This window comes from Manis pentadactyla, chromosome 2, assembly GCF_030020395.1.
Source record: "Manis pentadactyla isolate mManPen7 chromosome 2, mManPen7.hap1, whole genome shotgun sequence".
Lineage (NCBI taxonomy): Eukaryota > Metazoa > Chordata > Mammalia > Pholidota > Manidae > Manis > Manis pentadactyla.
In genome coordinates this window covers 187,016,211-187,042,450 of record NC_080020.1, presented here as the reverse complement: position 1 = coordinate 187,042,450, position 26,240 = coordinate 187,016,211, and the positions used below count along the sequence as shown (strand labels likewise).

The following is a 26,240-nucleotide window of genomic DNA, read 5'->3' as shown; positions in this document are numbered from 1 at the left end:
TTCTTCGTATTTTGAGAACTGAACCTTTTCTGTTTCAGTCTGTAGACTTTAAGAATCTTTAAAGCCTATTATCAATAAGTAAGCATTCATTTTTAAGGCCAGTATCACTGTATATAACATTTTTGTACTATCTCTTTTTATTATAGTTTTGTTTTTTTCATTTTTTGATAGGATCCTGATAAAGTTTCATTTTGGAATGTTAAATAAAATGTTAAATAAAATGTACCTCTTTTAATAGTTAATGATTGAGATACTAATTCAGGGGTATAAAATATTAAAACCAATAAAATTTCATCAATGATATAGTAAGTGAAAATAGCCATTAGGTAATATGGAAAATGAACAATGTCAAATTTGCATATTACCCATAAATTCATTTCTTCTCTCCTTAGCCAATAGGCTTACTGCTCTATCTTCCTAGCAAATCAGATACATTTATTGAGAGTCCACCATATGTAAAATAGCAATGTAGGTGTTGAGAGTAGATACAAAACATCTAGAAAATAAAGATAATTCTCTGCAGGAATTTATAATTTAGTTTCCTTTTTTCTTTGCTTTTCCCATTAAATCTCATTCTTTGTTTTATTCCATTTAATTTTTCATTCTGTAGTGTCTGTCTATCCTGTGGCTACCATATTCCCTTATTTCCTTTATTGCACTCTAATCAATTATATTCAAGAATTTTTATTTCTAACTTTTTTTTATATAAGCCACACAGTATATAACTACGCAAAGTTGAATCATAAATATTGTAAAGACAATTTTAGAGACACACCTCCACAGGTATACATACATGTGTATAAAAGAGTGTGTGTGTGTGTGTGTGTGTGTGTGTGTATATGTAAAATCTTGTAGACCTAGGGAGAGCTATGTGTTTCAATAATTGAAATGCACATGTATATATAAGCTACATTAAAATAATCAAATTGGTATTATTGTTTAAACATACATAGTTGTTAATATATATTTATTCTAGTCATTTTGATTGTAGTTAATTTTAGGAACTAATTACAATAACATTTATCTCTTTGATTAGACCCCTCCCCAAAAGTGCTGGGTCAACATAGGTAAAAAATGCTAGAAACATCCTATATATCCCTTTAGACCTGGAGGAATCACTGCAAAGACTTTGTCTTTACTTAGCATTTCAATATCCTATTTCCATTTTTATCATTGAACTTCCATTTTAAATCTGTGTTATATGACTAAAGGACTAACGTTAAGTAAAATATATATTTTTTGTAAACATTTTGAGCAGCTTAATTAACAGTGTCCTAGATGAAGTGAATACACACCCATACCAAAGAATAAAGTCAATCTTTCTCCCTCTCTCTGTTCTTTCTCATTTTCTCAATGGAGAAGCAGCAGAAAGGATCAAAGGGGTGGGGTGATGACTGTACAGACAAAGATTCTTAACACCACATTAAATGCCTCCCCTTGTGTATTCCTACTGTCTATTTAACTTAGTCATATAACATTGTACTAGCTAGTGGTCCAAAAAAGGCAGTAGTCAAAAAGTAAATATAAATTAATGAAAATTTAATCAACTTCCAAATTTATTGTGGTTAGAAATGAAAAAGAACCACTATAAATATGCTCAAAACAAACACCCCAGATAGTAGAAGACATCTACTATTTAGAAATACATATTAACTAATCAATGTCACACAGTGTTTCCTGCTGTATTCAAAAATCTATGCCACCTACCCATTAGATGAGTAGCCATATGCTAAAAATGTAGTCAACCTAATGTAAAAAGAATAATGCTTATCGTTCAAGAAAAATATCTTGAAATTGTCAAAAAAAGAGAAAAGTGTTAAATTATTTGCTTTATAGGTCAAATAAAAGGAGAAGGTTTTTTTTTGAAAGAGAAAAATACAGGTTAATTTCTTTTGAATATTGATTACGCTCTTCAAGTAGACTGAAAAACAGAGAGATGAAGCCCCAGAGCCCTGAAGAGGCACACCTTCACTTCTACCTTGACAAAGCCACCTGGGCTCTTTCCAGTGAGGAGGGGGCACAGGGAACCCCGGGATCTGTGTTTATCTGGGCTGGGAAGGCAAACTGATGGTTTCAGAATGGAAGGGAACTTTGAAAAACGTCCTGGTTGGTTAACCTGATCCAAGCACCATGAGATTCATGCTTAATGAGTCGATCAAAATCAGTTGATGTGTTGGAGACAGGGTTGTGACATGGAAAAGAGTGTTTTGAGAGGAAGAAATCAGAGCCATATCTTCAGGAGGAGCTGGCCTAGCAAAACCAAGACCAAATTAGACTATCCTGATATTAGATATATATTTTTTGGCAATCACTTTATTTTGGTGAACATCATTTTCAGATGTTAAAATATATCTGTAAAGGCGAAATTTCATACACACATATTCCCACTCAATTTTCATATGAATAGCAAGGTATTCCTATTTCTATATTTCAATATGCATGCATATATACATTATTTACATATATATTCATACGTACATATTTAAATATAAACATATCAACCTTATCTTTTAAAAAATAGTTGTATGTATTCCATTGTCTAAATGCATCGCAATGAAATTAGCCAACCTAGATGTAACTTTAAGTAAATTTACATTGACTCCATCTACAATGTGTTTTTATTAGCTTTGTGTTAACTGTGATTTCAATGATCTATGACCTCCATCTCCCCATTACCTTGATTAACTGGGAATTAACTGCCTATTATTAGGCAACTTCATGGAAAGCAGCATTTAAAATTAACTTTTAAAGTAAACTAAAAATCAGAAGACCAAGATTCTATTTCCAGACTTAGATATCATATGAATTAATAAAAACAGTTTTACACTAGCAGTAGTAAACATAATAAGTGGTTATTAATTTGTTCTGTAGGTTTGTTATACAATGTTAAAGGAATACAGAGACATGTTTGTTGATAACAACCCTAACAACAGATTTCCAGGAAATAGGGTCAAGACTCCAAGCAGACTGGTCAAGTTTAAACCAGGGAAACATTTTTAGTGGGTATATACCTTTATATTAATAGAAAGGAAGGACATTATCTTATGAGATGGTTAATAATTTTCATTTTCATTTTCTTTTCTTTCACTTTTTTTCTTGTTGGACCAAGCATTAAACTCATTCAACCCTCTCAGGAGTTCCCTGGCATATCCTACAGCTTTACAGCAGTTTCCAAAACTCACTTCCTTTTTAAAGCTCATTCACCATCCTTGATTCCTTTAGATAGCTTCTCCTATGATTGCATTTTTGTAGGTGTTGAGCTTTCTGAATTTCCTTTCCACAGTTTGATGAATTTTGAAGCACTGATTACTTCTAGATAACCTGTCCACTGTTTACAGTTTTGTGTGCTATTTTTTTTCTCTAGATGACACTGAGGTATAGGAGGCCTAGCAGGCTTTTCCTATTGTGTCAGTATTTTTACTCTAAAGACCGCTTTTAGGTAAATTTAGTTAATTTGAATATTTTTAGTAGTCTTTATCACTTGGTATCTCCTCCAGCTTTCGTTTTGTAGTATTGAAATCATTAAATATATGTGTATCTGGTTATCTGTCTTCATGAAAGTATTGTGTGTGTGTATGTATTCTGTCTGCATACGTGTGTACATAGATATGATTCAGTTTCACTTTGATTTGGATGACAATTGTGTGTGCTCTCCTGTGACAATATTTAAGTTCTAGTTTTGTTTAGAGGATTAGGGTTTATTTTTTCTCCTTGGTGTATGTTTAGGTACTTTCCCCATTAGCAAATTATGTAATTATGGATGAACTCAACTTCTATAAGAAAGCTAGCTTCAAGATTTTAAACTTTAAAAAAATTTTTAAATTACATGTCTAGAGCTTCAAAAATGAGGCATAATATTTCTCAAAACATCCCTTTTTGGTGTGACTTGATAAGTATCACAATATAATGTTGGATTTATATACATTTTAAAGCTCTGATTCATAATGTAGATTATAATTTCATAGGAAACTTAACTGTGTTAGAAGACATACTAAATATTTGATAGATATCCTGAAGACTAATGTTGTGTGTGAAGAAGAAAGTCATAGTTTAGTAAAGATTAAGACAGTGCTGAATCCCCAGCCTATTAGTTGTGAGCTGAACGGATTACAGGGGTGTATCCATTCCTTCAGGGAGTCTAACTGGTACAATGTAATTTACTTTGGATTGTCATTATCTTTTGGTTACTTCATCTCCTAAAAGGATAATATTGAAACCAAATTGCAAAAGCAGCCATATTAGGCCCTTCTGATGAAGAATTAAAAAAACAGATCAATATAAGCTGAAGTGTGTATTTTTCTAAATCAGTATTAACATGGCAACCAAAAAGTGATTTATATGCTTAAAATACAAATTAATCACCAATAGAGTTCTTATATCATACCTTACAGTAAAAAGTCAGGAATTATAATTTGGAAAAAGGTACTCTCAGTTTCCCATGACTTCATATTCATAGTATTTGACCACCAGCATGCTTCTGCAAGCATGCCTTATGTGGAAAAACATACATACATGCAAATGTTCAAATTTTACAAATTATAATATATCCAGTAATTATGAGGGATACTTAATTAGCTTCTGTGGACTGAAAGGCATTCTTAAGCACCCTAGATGTCCTTCCCACACATGGGATGCACTGTGTGCAGAGCAAGAGGGGGCCTCGCCACAATAATCTTTCAGTTCTTGTCCTTTCTCCTAGGTGACAATTCTATAATGTAAGCATCTATCTACTAAGATCTGAACTGAAAGCTCCTATCCATTTTGCATAGAAGACTGAACAGCCATTAAAATGGAAACAATATTTTCTCCTTCCTGATGTAGAAGGGGGTGAAATTGGTACCCTGGAGGTAAAAGGGCATGCATAGCTCATCACCCAGAGCTTAGGCTATAGGGTTGTTTATTTAAAACAGGTACAAGAATATGAATTTCCTTTCCCAGTTTTTGGGAATATGGTCATTTAAAAATATTTTATTAGTATAATTGCTTATATAAGTCATGATCTTTAAAATATTCCAATTTTCATGGATCCATTTTAAATATTGATTACTTAAGTTTTAAGCAAAATATGTATTGGTGTGTATGTGTGTGTGTGTGCATGTGTGTCTATTTTTGAATTTATTGTAATGTGATAGTGAACATCCATATAAATAAAGGAATGTAAAGAATTAGAGCATTTGAATCAAAGTCTTTATTATTTAGGTTGAAAGATATTTATTATCCATATGTTCTTCAGGTTGATATACTGTGGTTATGGCTACAAGTGTCTATCTCAGTTTTCTGTGGTCTCAGTTTTCATTAGCTACGTTTTTCATCTTGTGAATAAAAACACTCAGTATTCCCTCAGTGTATGTGTACTTGGCAGATTATTTTACAGAATCAGTTTGTAGCTATAGTTTCTGTATCTATAGATGGGCAGATTGGACCAGTCAACGAATTTCCTATTATCTTTTACATTCCATGATTCTATGAAATTTGAGACTAAAACTTCTGCTTTCTTAATGATCTGAGATGAAGCCAAATTAAAATAATTTCTTTGAAATAAGCATTGTGTTTTAAAAAATAATTCCAAATATTACACCAAAAATAACACCAAATCCTCCACTCTATAATCTCCTGATGCATAACAGCACTATTGCCAACTATAGATGTGGTCCTTCCGAACTTGGATGCACAGGCCTCAGACCAGCACTTAAATACTTTACAAATTGAATTGCACTGGTGTTAGAAACTGATTGATAAAATAAATTACTATCTCTCATAGGTTAAGATTTGAGTTCTGCAATTGTAGCTGTTACAAATTACCTGAAAACCTTTTTCTATTGCATTTCTGATGGCTGTATTTTACAATTGCTCTTATAAAAAATTCTATACAAAAATTGTTTGATATTAATAGCAATCATTAACAACTTGATAGATTCTTGTTAAGTATATTTGCAATACATTTAATCTTATTAAACTCAGACTTGAGTTGTTTCTTCCAAATATTATAGGTCTTTATGAAGCTAGCAGTATAAAGAAGAGATTTCAACCATTTTTGGCCAAAAATTAGGTTTAGCTTAATGGATCAATTTTTTTCTTATTAAACTGCATCTGACCAGTGCCAAGTAATACATTCAGCATTGATCTTTGTCTCACCCTGCTGTAGCTGGCGTTCTCTTTATGTACATGAAAAATAAGGTGCCAGGAATGAAAACAATGCCTGTATAATACAAATATAGAATTTTTCTCAGGCTTCCATTCAGTTTATCATTTCACTTTGTTATTAATGCCTTGCCTGCTGCTTTTCAGAAATGTGTTTTTAAAAAGCACATTTATTTCCATAAAGAATGCTTTCTTCTGGTGTAATTATAAAAAACATACACCATATCCTGGAGTACATCAATTGTTTCAGGGGCATGGGCGAAACATATGAGCCCTGTTGGCACATGCAAACAGTTCGCTCTAAATGTGCAGCCCTCCGGGGACTTGACCCATAAACACCAGGGACCTGAAGTGTACTGGTTAGAACTGGGCTCAATTCTCAAGTTATGGTTTTCTTTTAGTAAAAATAGAAAGATAAACGGAATCAGATTTTAATAGATAGATACAGACTGTGCACAAGGCAAATTCAAAGGGATGTCAGTGCTTCTTTGAAGTTCTCAGTCTTCAAGACATTTACAGTCAGAACAGCAGCCCCCCAAGACCTCTTCATGGCACCCCCTCTGCTGTCTTTTTTTCCTACTCCAGTGCATTCTGCACACTTCTCGGGAGACTCATCTTCACTCCCACTTGGAACTTCCCCTCTGCTTAAAAGTTTTCCTTGGCTGTCGCCCTAAAGGGCACAATGGAAAGGCTATTCTTGAGCATTTAAAACTGGGAACTTGGTCTTCAACCTGCCTTTGCCCCCCTTGTCTTGCACTTCCCCTGAATAAATCTTCAACTTCAAGTGTTTCCAGATACACCTTGTGCATTTCTTTGCTCAAACTCTTCCTCTGGGTAAAATACCCTTCCATCCTTCCTTTCACTTTTCCACCTGTCCGATTTCTACCAATCCTTCAAGCCCCTGTTTCACAGTGTTGCTTCAAAAGGTTACCTGCTCACTCTGCACTAAATATGCATTAATGGAAATGTAGACTTGAGTTGAACAGATTTTGTTGGAATATATCACAGACTAGCTGCATGACCTTGGGCAATTTAGTTAACCTCAATTTAGTAATCTCGTTTACTCCAATTTTTAAGTGAAAATTCTACTATTAATTCTGTAGAGTTATTGTGAGAATTAAATGCATTATATATAAACTTGGCTTCCAATAAATAATAGTAATTTTGTTTCTTCCCCATTGAGCTCCTGTAGTCTAGACCATTCATTTGGCCCATGTCATGTATGGCCATGTTGCAGTAATTTTTTTCTCTATCTGTATTTGTTGTCTCATCAGTTGGTTTTTAAGTTCCTTTTCCATAGTGATGGTTTCATGTACTATTTTATATCTGTCATGATGCAGAGTAAATGATCCACACATGGTAGCCATGGTTTGATTAATTTTTTGTATTTTTCCCCCCAAAAGTGAAGAGAAAATATCTTTCTCCTGCATTATCATTCTACTCGTGATTCTTTGACAACATCAGGAACTGGTCTTAGAATTCTTGCAATTAGTTTTAGATTTTTCTCTTAATCTTTTTTTTTTTTTTTTTAAAGAAGTTATACTTGATGGGGACCTGAGCCTCCTAATAACCAGAAGAGTGATAACCAATATGAGACATGTGCATGCAGGTAAGAGAGAAAATGCACTGAAACTCAAAAGATTTAAATGGTGTCTCTTTCAGTTTGAGCCCGATGTTATTCTCCACACTGTTTTACTAGCAGGGAAATGATGATTTGATTTCAAGTCCTAGATAAGGCATCTTGTATTTCAAAGTGGAATACGACCATACTACCTGGAACATAATTGTAATGCTGGATGATGCACCGTTTTCTCTCTGTCTGGGAGTGGGACTGATAATCCTCAGATAGCTGTCTTGTATTTTCTGGGCCTTGGAAAATGTGGGGTTTTCAAAGCCATGACCTTTCGCACGATCTGATAGTAGTTCCTCCTATCAGGGGCTCAGGCACTCTCAGGAATACAGCAAATCCTCTTGGGCAGTTCTTGGTAACAACTTCATGGATGACAGCAGTTATTATGAATGAATGTTTTGGGGAAGTACATATCCCTTAAAGATGGGCCCCTTTAGTGGTTGTGATTTATATAAATACTGGAGGCACTAATCATTCATGATTCAATCCAAGGCAGCCAAGGTGTAAAGATATGTTTTCTTTATAGACATGAATGCAAACACACACACATGCACACCAATAAAGGAGCATCAAAAATGAAATACACAACTGTGTGTGTGTGAATGTCCAACTGCATAACTACTTAAAGGATCCCTTCCAAGTCTGTGAGGGATCAGTATAAGCTTAAAGGTGTCCTAAGTCGGGTATATGTCATGAATTTAAAATGAAGCAAAAAGAGTATGGTGTCTGGAGTAATGCCTCCTTTAGAAACAATGGTTACGTTGAATACATATGACTTATGTCACACCAACTCTCTTACTAATCTTTTCTAACATCTAAGTAATTTGTAAAAACCTGACTTTTTAAAATTTAAGAATAAAATAAAAGGTTAAAATATGACAGTGGAATTCATGTTTTCATAGTACCTTTTAGGCTTCAGTCTTATAGTAAACTTCATGAGAAAAATGTCATAAAGGCTATGAGAGAAAACATCTTATGTCTTAGTGACATTTTGTGGGGGAAATTATATGTACACTGAAATTTCAGCTAGTTGGCAATAAATTTATTGGCAATTTTGATTAATATGAGTGAAAAATAAGTCATACCTATACTTAAATTTTAAACAATTTGAAGGAACAAAAATGAAAAAATGGAAGTTTTTCCTACCCAACAACTTCACTCTCACTGGAAACCACTTTTAGCTCTTTTCTTCTTTCTTTCTTTCTTTCCCTCCTTCCTGCTAGCTCTCTCTTTTTCCTTCTCCCTCTTTTTGTTCTATTCAGCTGTATTGTTGGGTGGTAAAATTATTATTTGCTGAGTTATCAATCTCAGACTACTCAGATGTTTGTTTACTATGAAAGGCTCGTTCGTTTTACACAATCACTGCTTTGGCACATACATCCTCTTCTCTGCATTCTGATTTTTTTTTCAAGCTTTTAAACACATACATTCTGTTCTGTAGTCATAAACTACCTTCTTCCTCTCCTCTTCTTATTCTTCTTCACTTTAGGGTGACTCTATAAAATTTAACCCAACAAAATGATATTATGTTTTGTCCATATTGTTCAATGCAGAACCCGGTATTCTCGTTGTACTTTGGCAAAGTAAACGTAAGAATGTTTCATTAAACTCCCACCCCTGGAAGAAGGGGAGCCCAAGCTCCCAAGTCCAATAGGCATATATGTTAATTGCAGCAGTGTTCTTTTTTCCTTAGTTTCCAAGAATTTTTCCTTTCTCTTTTTTTTTTTCCATCAACAGCCTATTCTTGTTAGTGGATATCATGTTCTTTCAAATCTCTTTGATGACCCTAATTATAATCTTTAGTTTTCTTTTGTTTGATGAGCAATATCTTTTTTCCGCTAACTCACCTGTTCTGCAAGTTCTTCTTGCCCTTTTCTTTCATGCTGTTGGTGTCCCTCCAATAGGGAGATCTTCTATGTGTGTTCTCTCTGCAGCTGTGTAGGTTTCCGACAGACCGCCCCTTCACGTGGAGGGACTGTGTGCGTGCTTGCCAGGCTCTTCTGAAGGAGAAGGGGTGTGGAGCTGCCAGGCACACCGGCAAGTAAAGAGGCCTGGTTTTGGCCTCGGAGCACTTTGGTCTCCTCCGTTCCCGGTGGGAAGGTCTCCTATCACGTGTAGCACGGCCCTGTTTCTCTCTCAAGTCCAGCTTTCTCACTGGGCTTGCTTACCAACCATATCACCCACTTTCTGTAAAAAGAAATTCTTGGGGAAAAACTATGGTTTGCTGTTGTTCATTTCACACTCTATAGACAGGGAGAGTGGGGAGAAAAGTCTCTGAGCTTCAGCTGTTCAGAACACTAGTCTTCTAGTCCCTCACTGCTGCCACCCGCGGCCCACGCCTGGTCTTTGAACCTGTGCCCTTAAGGTTGATCTTTCCTCTGATGTCTTAGGCTTCAGTTTTCCTTCTCATCTTTTCTCCTCTAATTTACCTCCATTTTCTTTGAATCAATTTCCTTCAATTTTATGATTTGCTTCTGGTTTCTTTTCTTATTGACCAGAACTCTTATAATTACTCTTTGGAAAACAAAACAAAACAACCTCTTCTGCTCTTTCAGTGGGACTTGAAAAGGAAGGGGAGGTAGACATGAGCGCTTGGTTTATTTCTCAAGCTGGAATCAAGGTCAAGGGCTGACCTGACAGAACCATGCTTTGGAAATAGGGCTCTGCCAGGAGACGGAAGGTAGAAGGAGAAACTGAGTCTGGGAGGCTGGTTAGGAGGGTACAACACTATTTGGGGTGCCAGATGGGGAGGGTTTCAACTTAGGGTGATTGCGGCAATAGAAAAAGATCAAACCGTATCACATATTTTAAAAACAATTCTTTTAAGAGACATAAGAAAATAATGCTGTGTGCAAAAAACAGAAAACTCCAGGTATACCCTGGGAGATATACACATCTTAAACTTTTATGTGTATCATCCTGGACAATGAGATGGTGTTTGAAGTAACGGCCCCAAGGTAGTGCAAAATCCTCACTTATGAAAATAAGAATGTTAACCAGACTGCATTTTCTAGGATAGATCTAAAGAACACTTTCAGTTAGGGCTAAAAGAATAAGGTTTTTTAGATAAAATTGTTTTCTAATTGTGTAGTAACTTCAATTAACCAGGCCCTCACATCTGCCTTTTGCTTGTTAGCTTACTTAGTTCTTTTAAGTCAGGGAGGAGATATGGTGGAAATTCTACCTTTATTCAGTTATGTGACTGAAACTTATATTTGAGGGACTTAAGATTTGTTTTGCTTTTAAGGTAGGGCCAGCAAAGTCAGATTAGCAAGATTGCAAGGTGACTACATTTATTTCATATTTTGAGGAGTGGTCTATGTTTCTACTTGTCTTTGAAGGAGAAAACACCCAAATAAATGCTTAAAACCATTTCTGTAGTTTCTTTGATGGTGTTACCATATTCTTCATGTTTTGATGTATTACATAAATTTTGAGCATTCAAGGAACAGTGAAAAGAGATGGAACCAGATCACATTTAGTATGATTGTCATTATAGTCATCCAATAAGAAGAAAAGTAGAATAAACCTGTATTATGGGTCTATTAAAAAATTCAACTTTGTCAAGGAAATGTTTTGTTGCCAAAATAGTTCAGTAGTTACTCCATCACCATGTAAAATGGTGTGGGCATAGTTAGTAACTATATTCCCAGTGAAGTACACATCTATTTCCTTTGCAGATGTGTACTTTATAATTTCTTTGGCTCATAATTTGCACATTGCCACACAATTCCCTTTTCTCCTAATAACAAAATAAGTGCAAAATGATTTATGAAACTTTTGAGTCTCTCTCCTTTCTTTTATTAGATCATTAAGAATATTCTAATAGACTCTTCAGAGAAAATCTATTTCCATAGATTTCTGTGTGTTGTTGGGAAAGGTTTTCTTTCATTTACTCATATCTTTCTGGTTTTTTTTCTACCTCTTTGTGTTTATTTCAGTCAATAAATAGATGAAAAGAAAATGCCTGCATAACAAAATGCAAAGTGTATTTTTGTTTGCCAGTTGATAAATTATTTAGAAAAGAGGTGGGGAGTGATAAAAATATAACCTGCATTTGCAAGGAACTTTTAAAAACTTTCTAAAAAAGCATAGGTACGCTATGTCCCATTCTGGCTCTTTATGGTCTGGTGAGTTAGTAGGGCCAGATATTACTTCTCTAGGATGCAGATTGGAAAACCCATTTGCAAAGAGTTTAAGGGACTCAGCCAAAGCCCATAGCTGATTGTAGTACAGACAAGTCTTGATTTACATCTCTTAATTCTCATTTTGGAAATTACCCTCTACTATGAGTGAAGCACAAAAGCAGAGTCTATAGTTGGCAATAAATGAACAAAGAAAGAAATAAACAAAGTATTTATTCTTTTCAGCAATCTTCCTAATTGATACTAAGCACCAGTATCATTATATTAATTGTGCAGATATGTTGATTGGCAATCTGCACTAATTATTAAAATAGCCCAAGTAAATTGATTAATTATATGTTATCCTTCATGACACATACAAACACATGGCCAGTGTTACAGAATCTAGAAAGTGGAGAGAGGTCTCCACAAGGACCTTGTCCAGCATCATGATTTTAAACATGAAAAGACCACAGCTTGCAAAGGCCCAATGACTTGTCCAGGATCACCCTGCTATTAGTCTTAGATTCACTAATAAAAATTCAAGTTTTCTTAATTCTAGCCTAGGAGTCAGATCTTCTCCTTAGCCATATCTTCCCATTCACGTAAGAATTTTTCCCCAAATCATTGATAAACTGGAGCTCTTTACAAGAAAATTTCTAGTTCTACTAAGCCATTAATGAGATGGGAATATCATAGGATTTCTGATCTGTGTTTAAAGAAAAAAAAGTGTGTTGGAGGGATAGAAGAAGGAAATGAATATGCATTCTAGGTATAGTCGAGGGATGGGCCCCCTCAGCATCACCAGGTAGCTTGTGAGAAATGCAGACTCTCCAGCTCCAGGCCAGAACAGTCAGAATCTGCAAGATATCTGTGTGATTTGTGTGCACATTATTGTTGAGAAGCAGTGCTTTAGATCAACAGAGTGAAAAGGGTGAATTTTTTGTTTGCTCTTCCCCCATCAATTCCTTTTTTTTTTTTTACATGCAAAAAAAGTCTCTAAGTAGCAAGTTGTCAAGATTTGGCTTTCTGAAAATATGAAAGTGGCTGCTTAACTTCTACAAATTATTCTGACACATTAGAACCGTTTAGAAGAAATCTCTCCCCCAGAATTGTAAAATGCTGTATTTTAAAAAATTGTTCTCTATACGCCAGAAGTAAATAAAGAGCCATCTTATGAAAAAATAAATGAACTAATATATTATAGACACACATTATTCATGATGTTAAGGATGCTCCTTTGTTTGGAATGTGGAGGTTTTCAGTTCTGTCTTCATTTTGTATACAGCTTAGTTTTATAGGTTCAATCTAAGTTTTGAGATTATAGTGTGGAAAGCTCAAAAGAGAATCAATTTTCTATCTAAAATTTTAGAGACAAATGAAGGCAATATGAAATCAATAATGTGTTTGTATGTAAGCAAGTGACCCCCATTGACAAAACATTTACCTCAATGAAATGTAGGCAAGTGATACTGGACTTTAATGTAAACATTATTTGCCTAGTATTTATGTAATAGTTTGACAAAATGCAAATTAAATGGTTCTTATTACTTATATATGTCTGATGTTATTGAGAGGAGACTAAGCTAATGAAAGGACAGTCTGGTATTTTTATGGTCCAAATTTTATTGTTTCCCTATTTTGTAACAAGGCTTTCAGGGTATGAGGCAGTTAAGGTAAGGGAAGCATGATCTGACCAGTGTTTTAGGGGATGAATAGGATTTCAATAGGTGGAGAGAGGTTAAAACCAGTCCAGGAAGGCTCCAGCTTTTGTGGGGGCCTGACATGTATACACTGTTAGGTCCCTTCTTCTGATAAACGGTGCAAATTACAAATATTAAACTGTATACAGAGTCTTGTAAGGGGCCCATGCAAATGCTTCCTGATATATTTGCCTTTGGGGAGGAATTCTGAGTGAATGGAAAAAAATGAACAATAAAGCAGGGGTCAAAATGCATTAGGGGATATAGAGCTGTCCATACAGAAGACCAAAGAAGATTTTTCTTGTTCTGTTGTCACTATTCCAGGCACTATTCCAGCCTACAAGTGAAAAAAGATATAAATTACAGAGAATCAGTCTCCTCACCATCACTACAATGAGAATTAAAACCCACCACCTTAAGCTCCACCCTCCCACTGCAACTTTTCCCCTGCAATATGGGCTGCTCTTAGGGGGTAGAAACTGAGTTCTTTGGCTTTTTCCAAATATTACTTTCAAAGAGAGGAAGCAGCTTAAAAATAAACCCTGATTCTGAAAGTGAGGTGACCAATTTCCTGTGAGCATAGTGCTGACTTTATTTTACCCAATTTTTAAATAAAAATATTAGAAATGGGAGAAATATTTTCAGTAGAAATAGAGAACAGTCTGTGTGTTTGAAGTAGTTCATGCTTCTTTCACTAACTGTTTATGTGAATGGGTTGGTTTTTTCCCTCGGGTGTGTGCAACGTCATTTGAGGGTTACTAGATTCTAATTTAATGAAAGGAATTCCAAACATTTTGCCATCCCCCCCACCATATCCAACACTTCATAAGAGTCCTCAATTAATTTGAATTCTCAAAAATTATATAGCCTTTTGGAGAACTGCCAAGTAAGTGGGCTTTAAAAATCTAGCAATCCTAGAAATGTTTGGGGATCTGTAGACTAAAGAAATACATTAATGAATGTGTTTAGAATGTGTCAGGATAACAAGGTTCCCAACAGTTCCTGGCTGAGAAAATTCTGTACTCTGAAATCCCAGAGGGCAACCCAGGTCTCTTTCATTCATCACAGTCTAGGAGCTCCTAATTTTAAACTAGTGTGTACGTGTCTCTCTGCTCACAATAGAACAAGTGAATCAATAAGAGATGAAAAGTTTGGGAAGATTTCAACTGCTTCTGCACCTACTTTAGTTACATACAGAGCACAGATGCATCAAGGTCAAGAGTTACTTACAGACACCGATTTAGGTCCAAAAGGGCACAGATGCATCAAGGTCAAGAGTTACAGACACTGATTTAGGTACAAAAGAAGCTTTCTCTTGAGTGTCATTCTCTTAAAATATATTTGCAAACACACAGCAATTTAGACTAACCAAGGCAGTCCACTTTACTAATATATTTGCAGTAGCAGAAAAAAAAATGCTCAAATTCAGGATTCATGCAAAGCTAAAAGGAGAGACTTGAATTTAAAAATCCAAAGAAAACAAAACCTCACTCACCAGCTTGTATGGCTCCCCCTGTAGGCATTCCCCTTGTGTTTTCCTCATTCTAATACATTTACTGCTCTATCTGCTTAAATCCCAAATTACCACTTCAATTTATCAGCCGGACAGGTTCTCACAGAACAGATCCTAATCCCACTGCCAGTGCCACTCTACAAGGGCTCCTCCTGCTTTAGCTTGGTTCTGAGTTGCCCTGGATACAGCTCCCTGCCTAACTCAGTGGCCCTCACAGGGGGCGCTTCCAGCCCGCAGGCAATGCAAATGAATACAGGAAATATTACATTCATTTCTGGGCACTTCAAATAAGAGTTAGAATGAATCCCTAACTAAACTGGTAGAGAGCAGGTAGGTGACTGCCTTTCCACTCCTGGGTAAGGTTCCTCCCCTGCTGATTGACAGGTTGTCCGCTTTTGAGCAGGGGAAAAGGCTGAGAGTTTAAACTTCACTCCAACCCAAACGTCTTTGACTTGACCAAGGAAAAGCGACACCATAGTCGCTCAATGAGATTTTCTCTTAAAACCCTGCTCTGTTTTGCACATGCACACACACACACACACACACACACACACACACACACACACACACGCACGCACGCTTAGTAGATAGCAGCCTTGTTAGGAAAGCGCTTTGCCTATCCTAACCCAGTCATCTGCCTCTGAGAAATAAATGTTTGTGTTTACTGGAACCACCGTGATGCTTATTAAGAGGCAGGAGAGGATGGTCTGTACAAGCCTGTCCTCCAGGCTGACTGTTTAGTTTAAAATCCCGGCTCTACCACTCACTGTCTTTGTGTTCCTGAGCAAGCCTCTGAGCCCTTCTGTGCCATGGTTTCTTCGTCTGGAAAAGGGAAATGATAGTAATGTAATGATCAGGATCGATAAGATTAAAAGAGAACAGTTTGTGTTATATTGCACACCCAAACTTTAACCTCAGGTCTCTTTTGAGCACCAAATCTTCTGCCCACCTGACTGCCAGATAATTCTCTGGTCTGTCTCATCATACCACAAAATCATCATGTTCAAAACTGATTTCCACGCAATGCCTCCAATCCAATCCCACTTCTGTAGTTAATATCCAAGTGGACAACACTGCCATTCACCTTTCACAAAATAAAAATACTTGGGTGTGAGTCAATATTCTTCTCTTAAATACCAAGTCTCATATATATTATACACCAAATATCTGCTGGCTCCATCTTCTCTTCCCCATGCCCAGTACCACTACCTTAGTTTTGTTTATTGCTATCTCTTGCCTGTTACTATAATAAAGCTCTAAGTGGTCTCCCTGTCTCCACTTTTACTCTCTCCAGTCTATCTCCTTTGTGTTTTCCAGAAGGACCATTCTCACTGTATATCAGATTATGCCTCTTCTGTGGTAAATGTTCCCTAGTGGTATGCATCCCATCATTGTCAGGGAAGGATAGGCACCGTAGCATGCTTGCAGAAAGCCCAGATCAGGACCTGGTTCCTGACCGTTCCACCAGCCCTAATAAACTACACTTCATCTTGCATAGTCTGCACTTCTGCATTTCAGACAAGTGTCCTGTCCTTGAACAAGCGCTATTCTTGTTCTCTCACATGTTGACTATTGAAACTTGCCTTTCTAAGTTGAAATCTAGGCTCTGTGTGACATTGGGCAAATTACCTCACCTCTCTGTTCCTTGCTTTTCTCAACTATAAAGGGGACTATAACAGTATACAGTACCTACTTTATATGGTGGTTGAAATGGGAGAAGCACAGAGAATAGCAAGTGCTCAATATAAAGTAGCTGTTATTATTGCTATTTTATATTCTTCAGTCCCTGAACTGCCATTCCCCTGCCTGGTCTAGCTAACATCTCTTTCTTTAAAACTTAGCTTGCATTGTGTATTCCAAGAAAGTTCTCTGATGCTCTCCTCTGGGCTTCCATTGCATCCCCTGCATACATCTAGCATTGCACTTTCCTTAACTTTGTGCAGTTGTTTACCTGATTTGAGCTCTTTTATCTGTGTTCTGCACCAAGCCCTTAATACCACCTCAGTAATTGTTGAGTGATTTATTTAAGAAGGTTAAGTCAGTGTTTAAAGAAGACCTGAGCTTGAGCCTGGGAGTTAACTACTTACTTGCTCTGTGACTTTGGGCAAGAGAAGTGACTTCCAACTCTCACAGGGTTGTCGGAATTAAGTGTATGTGATTATGCTTTAAGCACTCTAACAATGTTAATTGTCTGAACAGCTGAGGATGGAAGTGATATTTCCCAGACTGTACCTTGATATATAAGAGCCATTTACCTTTGTTGTTTAGCTGTGTGGATGGTTATTATTAATTACTTTTCCTCTAAGATAGCACAGTGTAGACACCTTGGCTTAGAGACGTGAGACAGACGAGAGAAAGAACGCTGAGCCAGAGGCATGAAACCGAGTTCTCTTCTGTCTTCCTTCCTGACCGTTGTGGGTATGGAGGTGGCCTGAGACTCTGTGTCCTTGTCTGTAACAGAAGGCCATATAATTTCCTAGTTCCTCCCAGCATCTGCAGTCTATGACTCACGCCATCAGATGGAGGCTGTACTGATTGTTGAATCCTTAGGTACTTAGTCACCTCCTCTTCTTCATTTCTACCAACCAACAAAGAAATCAACCTGGCTACAAAGTAGTTCATTTCAAATATTTGGAAATGTTTTCTATATGGTTTAAAAGGCACTTCCTTGTGTGCATGAGGCTGGCTGGTGAAAGAGAACTTTAAAAACTTACTGTGGAATCATGCTGCCAGAGACGGGGGTGAGGTGAGAAAGGGATGGTGATGAATGAGAAGCCTCTGGTATTTCAAAGTCAGGAAGTAAAAGATACTTCAGTGAGCCATGCACCCCAAAATGTTTTAGGTTTTATACTATGAAAGGAAAACACAGTGTAAGGTCTATTTTAGGTAGTAAGTGACTGAGAAAATACAACAAAATAAATAATACTTTGGAGTATCTATTCCTAAGCAGGCAAATAGTTAAAAGAAGGATGTGAAAAACTTGATTAAATACAAAGGAATTTCTTGGCTTCAGAAGGGCAAGGACAGACCTAAGAGGAAGATGTCATTTATAGTATACAAACATACCTTGGAGATACTGTGGGTTCAGTTCCAAACCAATGCAATAAAGCAAATATTGCAATAAAGTGAGTCAAAGGAATTTTTTGTTTTCCCAGTGCAAAAAGTTTACATTATACTGAAACCTATTCAATGTGCAATAGCATTATGTCTAAAAAAGCAATGTATATACCTTAATTAAAAAATATTTCATCGCTAAAAATTGCTAACCATCTTCTGAGCTTTCAGTGAACCATCATCTTTTTGTTGGTAGAGAGTCTTGCCTTGATGTTGATGGCTGCTGACTGATCAGGGCAGTGGTTGCCAAAGAGTGGGATAGCTTTGGCAGTTTATTAAAATAAGGCAACAATGAAGTTTGCCATACCAGATGGGATCTTCCTCTCACGAATGACTTCTCTGTAGCATGTGATGCTGTTTGATGCATTTTACCCACAGAACGTCTTTCAAAATTGGAGTCAATCCTCTCAAATACACTGCTTTATCAAGTAAGTTTATGTAATAGTCTAAATCCTTTGTGTCATTTCAATAGTCTTCGCAGTACCTTCATCAGGAGTAGACTACATCTGAAGAAACTACTTTCTTTGTTCCTCTGTGATAAGCAGCTCCTCATTCATTGAAGGTTCATCCTGAGATTGTGACAGTCCATCACACCTTCAGGGCTCCTCTTGTAGCTCTAGTTCTTTTGCTGTTCTTACCACATCTGCAGTTACTTCCTGCACTGAAGTCTTGACCCCTCAAGGTCACCCATGAAGGTTGGAATCAATGTTTTCCAAACTACTGTTAATGTGGAAATTTTGACCTCTTCCATGAATCACGAATATTCTTAATGGCAGCTAGACTGATGGATCCTTTTTAGAAGATTTTCCACTCACTTCACCCATATCCATCAGAAGAGTCACTGTTTATAGCCATAGCCTTATGAAATGTATTTCTTAAATATCAAGACTTGAAAGTTGAAATGACTCCTTGATCCATGGGCTGCAGAATGGATGTTGTATTAATAACCATGAAATCAACTGTCTTGTTATATGGCTCCATCAGAGCTCATGGATGGCCAGGTACATTATCAATGAGGAGTAAAATTTTGAAAGGAATCTTTTTTCTGATCATCAGGTCTTAACAGTGGGCTTAAAACATTCAGTAAAGCGTGTTCTAAAGAGACATGCTGTCATCCAGGCTTTGTTTTTACACTTATAGAGCACAGGCAGAACAGATTTAGCACAGAGCCCTAGGATTTTCAGAATGGTCAGTGAGCATTGGCTCAATTTTAAGTCACCAGCTCCATCAGCTCCTGATAAGAGAGTCAGCCTGTCCTTGGAAGCTTTGAAGCCAGGCATTGGCTTCTCCTATAGACCTATTCAAATCTTACATGGAATCTTCTTCCAATATAAAGCTATTTGTCCATACTGAAATGTTGTTTAGTGTAGCCACCTTCATTAATTATCTGAGCTAGATCATCTGGATAACTTACTGCGGCTTCTTCATTAACATTTGCTGCTTCACCTTGTACTTCAGTGTTATGGAGATGGCTGCTTTCCTTAAACTTCATGAACCACCCTGGGCTACCTTCAAACTTTTCTCCTGCAGCTTCCTCACCTCTTTATCTTCATACAATTGAAGAGAGTTGGAGTTTTGCTTTGGATGAAGCTTTGGCTTAAGGGAATGTTTTGCCTGGTGTGATACTCTTTCCAGACCCCTAAAACTTTCTTCATATCAGCAGTAAGGCTCGCTGACTTCTTATCATTCATATGTTCACTGGAGAAACACTTTTAATTTCCTTCAAGAACTTTTCCTTTGCATGTCCAGCTTGGATAATTGTTTGGTACAAAAGGGCTAGCTTTCAGCTTGTCTCAACTTTCAACATGCCTCCCTCCCTAAGTTAACTCATTTCTAGCTTTTGTTTGAAGTGAGAGACATGCCAGTTCTCCTTTCACTTGAACACTTAGAGGACATTGTAGGGTAATTCATTGGCTTTGTTTCAATAGCTGTGCCTCAGGGAATAGGGAGAGGGAGAGAGACAGGGTAACAACTGATTGATGGAGCAGTCAGAACATACACATTTATCAATTAAGTTCATCATCTTATGTGGGCATGGTTCATGGTACCCTAAAATAATTACAATAGTAATATCAAAGATCATTGATCACAGATCACCATAACAAATATAATAATAATGAAAAAGTTAAAATATTGTGTGAATTACCAAAATGTGACATAGAGACACTAAGTGAGCAAATGCTGTTGGAAAAATAGGGCCAAGAGACTCACTCAACACAAAGTTGCCACAAATCTTCAATTTATATAGCACTCAATATCTGCAAAGCTCAATAAATTGTAGTGTAATAAAACAAGGTAAGCCTGTGCTGATTAAACATTTGCTATGTAGGAGGCACTGTCATAGGCATTTTGCATGTATAAAGTCACAACCCTATGACATAGGTTCTGCTACTCTACTGATTTATCCCATGAAGAAACTGAAGCACAATGGTAAAAATCATGTAGCTAATAAAAAGGGCACATGAGATTTGAATTCAGGAAGTCTAGCTCCATAATCTGAATCTTACCTACTACACTAGATGACTGTCTTATTGTAATTTTAATATTTGAGTTGTAAGGCTTCCTGGGGAGAGCGTGGAACCAGAAGAAGATAGCATGTTTTAAAAGGAAAAATAGAATTTCCAAAATTCTAGGCATGGCCAAAATAGTTATTTATCTTCCTAAATCTTCAAAATATAAGGACCTAATTATCCCATATCCTGTGTGTTCAGTCATAGAGAGGCAGGCATCAGCCCTGAGGAATGGGCTATTGTAAGATGGTATGTGCAAATGTGGGCCACCACTTGTGCCTCATGATAATATTGGCATCAGGGCCCATCCTTCTTATTCATACATCCTTCAGGATACAGGAGAATGACTTTTTGCCATCAAAATAATTGAAGAAATATAAGGAAATATTTGAACACCTATTTTCCATGAGCACTATAAATTTGGAAAGTTGTCAGAATTGTCAGTTACATTTTTATTTTTCAACTTTTTATAACTTTTGAATTTCAAATATATCACACAATAAAAGCATGTAAAACATAAAGAACAGTTTTAATTAATGTTTCCAAGTGAATGTTCATGAAGCTGTAATTCTGGTAAAAAAAAAAAAAAAAAAAAAGAACATCTCCACACCCTAAAAACTCACCTCCCCATCTAACACCTCAGTTACAATCCATCCATACATCTCTCCTAAGGTAGCCACTTATGTCAGTTTTGTTATTTTTTTTACCAAAGTATAGTTGATACACAATGTTATATTGGTTTCAAGTATACAATGTAGTGGATCAACAGTGGCACACATTATTAGATCCTCATCCCCACTGGTGCAGTTGCTATTTGTCAACATGGGAAGTTGTTACAGAGCCACTGACTATATTCTCCATGCGGCACTTCCATCCCCATGACCAGCTTATATTATGATTGAGATTTATGTGCCCCCTTATCCCCCTCACCTTCCCTACCCATCCACCTTGATCACTCCCTCATGGTAACCATCTGTCACTTCTTAGTGTCTCTGTGTCTACTGTTTTGTTCATCTTGTTTTGTTTTTTAGATTCCACAAATAAGTGAAATCATATGGTATTTTCCTTCTCTGTCCAGCTTATTTCACTTAGCATAATTCCCTTTAAGTCCATCCATGTTGTTGCAAATGGTAGGATTTCTTTCTTGTTTGATGGCTAAATAATATTCTGTTGTGCATATATACCACATCTTCTTTATCCATTCTTCTATTGATAGACACTTTGGTTGCTTTCATACCTTGGCTATTGTACATAATGTGTCAATAGATGTAGGTGTGCATTTATCTTTTCAAATCAGGGATTTTGTTTTCTTCAGGTAAATTTCTAGAAGTACAGTTACTGGGTCATATGCTATTTCTATTTTAAGTTTTTTGAGGAGCCTCCACTGCTTTCCACAGTGGCTGCACAAATTTACATTCCCACTAATAGCATAGGAGGGTTCCCTTCTCTCCATATCCTTGCCAACCACTTGTCATTACTTGTCTTTTGGGTAGTGGCTATTCTAACTAGTGTGAGGTGATCTCTCACTGTGGTTTGATTTGCATTTCCTTGATGATTAGTGATGTGGAGCATCTTTTCATGGGCCTGTTGGTCATTTGTATTTCTTCTTTGGAAAAATGTCTATTCAGGTTCTCTGCCCATTTTTTAATTGGGTTATTTGTTTTTTCTTGTGTTGAGGCATATGAGTTATTGATATATTTTGGATGTTAGTCTCTTATCAGATAAATCACTTATATGAATATATTTTCCCAAACTATAGGTTGCCTTTTTGTTCTGCTGATGGTGTCTTTTGCTGTACAGAAGCTTTTGAGTTTGATGTAGTCCCACTTATTCATTTTTTATTTTGTTTCCCTTGCCCAGGGAGATGTATCCAGAAAAAATTTACTCATGCTTATGTTCAAGAGATTTTTACCTATATTTTCTTCTAAGAGTTTATGGTTTCATGTCTTATATTTAGGTCTTTAATCCATTTCAAGTTTTCTTTTATATACGGAATTAGTAATCCAATTTCATTCCCTTGCATGTAGCTACCCAGTTTCCTGTCAGTTTAATTTGTTGCTTTTTAAAAAATTATCACATATCTCTCAAATGACAGATACCTAGAAATTGTCTTTCTCTATACCATCAATCCACTGACTTGCTAATTTAACAATCACAAAATCATACTATTCAATGTTAAGTTCATAAATATAATTCATTTAAAGAGTTGCCAATGTTTCAGGAAAAAGGTTAATCTGTTTTTTCTTCAGGAGATACTGCTCTTTATTAGGAAAGAGTGTCCTATACTTTATTTAAGGACAGCTAGGATGGTGCCTATTAAATAGTTTACATGGAGTCAGTTTTGACAACTATTAAATTCTGTTGGTATTTCACAAAGGACTTTTGAAATGATTTTCTCAATCCTTGTGACAAAATTGAGGTAAATATTGTTATTATTACCTCCTTTTATAGGTGCTAGATGAGCTAATGTCATTATTATTCCTGGTACAGATGTGTAGCGAGGTTGGGTGAGGTGGCCAAGAACACATGGCTAGGCAGTAGTGCTGTTGAGACTCAAAGCTAAGTCTCTGCTTCCCCCCCTTTCGTCTAGACCATTCTGCATCTTTAAAATAAAATGTGTAATAGCCACCTTTTTACTTTTCTAAATGACAAATACTTTACCAGGTGCTTTTAATTCAGAAGACTTCTGCTGAGCAGCCCTATAATATAGTTTCATTTCTTTCAATCATTTTTACATTTTTTTCTTTAACCCCATTATTTCTGATTTTGGGATATTTAGAGATAAAATGTGGTCCCTTTTCATCTACCAATAACATGAGAAGATTAGAAATCTATACTTAATTTGTTTTTCAAACATCCTTTCTTGGTTCTCCTGCCTCATATGTCTCAAGGAAGTATGTAAAATTCTTTCCACCAGCACTGAAGACATATCTAAATTTAACAAAATAATAATCACTTGCTTTGTAGCACTTTTAAGAAGGAAAGAAGGTTGAATCTGAACCAGACCATTATAGGGTATTGCAGTTCTGTAAGGTAAAGAGATTTCATCAAACAAATGAAATAGGTCCCAGGGACCAAACCTTGTTTATAGTACTTTACAGTACTATAAAGTTGGAACTGGTGACTAATTTTAAAGTCATTTCCTAACCACAAACATCAAAGTGATTATGATATCAGTGTATTGCCATTTCTCTCTCAAATATTTACTTGTACGTAAAGCCAACAATTAGAGAAGCAGCACCAGGCAGGATTTTCACAGTGCATTTTATTGTCTCAGAAAGAATCTGGGTTTTTTTTTTCAACACCCATTCAAACTATTTTGAGATTTTTATATGCCTAGACTTAATCATGAAATTGAATTCAGATATAACCTTTTGCAGTATGTGGAGCTAATGAAATCACCCTAAAGGTCATTTACTTAAGCAATAAGCACTTCAAATTGATCATGATCATTTAAACTATCAACTCCAGGTAATGATTTTTTTCTCTTTTCTTTTTCCTTTTAGTACTTACTCAAGTACCAGAATTAGAAGATCAGTTTGTCCCTAGTGTTTAATATCCAATTTTCTACCAATCAGAGCACAAGACATGCTGTTAGGTTTATGATACTGTTAAAATGAGTTTTACTTTACAAGTCAAGTACAATCACCAATTTTGTTGACATATTATTATGGGCTATGTAAAACCTTAGATAAAAGCCAGAAAGGAAATAAGTTTGTATATCACACATCAAATAATTAGATATTGTAGGAAAATTTGAAATATGTAAGGATATGGATATAGGCATATGCATGAAAATAAAGGACACTTTTTCAAATTCAATATCTTCAGTTCAGTTTTCAACATAAGTTTTTATTATCTCTCTAATAACATTTGGTAAGTCAGATTGTGTGTAATGCTATGACATAATTTTTTACTGTAATTTTGATTTATTTTTAATTCAAAATAATTGTCACTAAATTTAAAGGATCAAATTTTTATATACTGTTATCATTGGTTATATATCACAGTGTCTTTAAAAATTCTAGGAATCATATGACAGAACTTTAGCATTATAGTTAAAAGTTTGACAATTCTAATAATATATTGATCTTATCACATGGATATGTGCCAACATCTCACCTTTTTATTATATATTTGGATGTTTAATTTTGGGGCCAGTCCCCTACTCTAGAATATGAGCAGAGAAAGTAGGAGTGGAAATTTAAATCATCAAGTTTGTCAGCTAGTCATTCACCCTGGCAAAACAGCTCGTAGTTGCTGAGACTAAACAGAGTTATTGCAATAAGGTTTGGGGACAATAGATTTCATTTGTTTTGTTTTTTTATTATGATCTTCATTCTAATGCAGCAAGCAGCCCCTACTATTGTAGACAGAGGTCAGAAAAGGAAACTAAACTTAAATAGATTAATGGTGTCTCCCACAGAACTATCAAGTAATTGTCTACCTACTTCTCAAATTCTGAATATGTCATTTATACAATCATCTACCACCATTCTTTCACCAGTGAAAAATTAGTTTTTGTATTTATCAAAAAGCCTTTCTTTCTTTTGTATTCTATCCAAGATTATCCTTTTGGCTAAAATATTATCAATATGATGACATTATTTTGCTTATTTTTTCTTGCATCATTCATATAATTTATTTTATATCCCACAAACAATATTGAGCAAATCCTGTTGGCTTTATCTTCAAAGTGTGTCCTAAACCCAACCATTTGTCACCATTTTACCTCCAAGCGATGGACACCACGCCTCCCACTTGGACCACAGTAGGAGTTCCTGAGGGTCTCCTTGTTTTCCCAGTGGCCTCTGATAGTCTACTTTCCACCAAAGAGTAGTTCTTTTAAGATGTAAATTAGGTCATGCACGCCCCTGCTCCATCACTCTTAGAACAGAGCGTATGTTCCTACCCTGACCTACAAGCCCTGCAGGATCTGGCTCTAGGCTTCCTCGTTCCCGCCCCTCTTCTATGTTCCAGCCACACTGGTCCCCTTGCAGCTGCTGATACACAAGCAAGCTCTCTCAGGGCCTCTGCTCTATGGCCGCCTCCAGCTGGAAGGCTCCGCCCCCCGGGCGCACACGGTTTGTGCTTTCACTTCAGGTCTCCACTCAAATATTAGCGCCTCGGTAAAGGCCCTCTTTGATCTCAAGTAGGTTTAACCCTCCCTGTTACTCTACCTACGTTAGTTTTCTTCAAAGCACTTATTTCTATCTAAAATATAATTATTGGTGAATTAGTTGGTCTTTTTTATAGCTCAATAAAACTGTTGTTTTCTTCATTTCTGTGCATTTCTCATCAGCGTTATTTTCAGGTATTTTATATTTCACATCTTATATATGATTCAGATTTGAGTGACATTTTCCCTGTGACTTCTACCTGGTAGGTAGTGCTCTCTGCGGAGTGCAGCTGAAGGTTCGGGTTCATGTTCGATCAAGTATTTTCAAACAGTAAATTCCTTTTTTCATAAATCATGGTTTTGCTGCCTATGAATTTAATATATGT

At 36.2% G+C, this 26,240-nt stretch overlaps 1 long non-coding RNA gene across 1 annotated transcript in view; it reads left to right on the top strand.

Moving 5' to 3' along the window:
• LOC118932494 (uncharacterized) overlaps positions 1–26,240 on the top strand; it is a 572,106-nt gene that overhangs the window by 37,523 nt on the left and 508,343 nt on the right. The window lies entirely within an intron of this gene.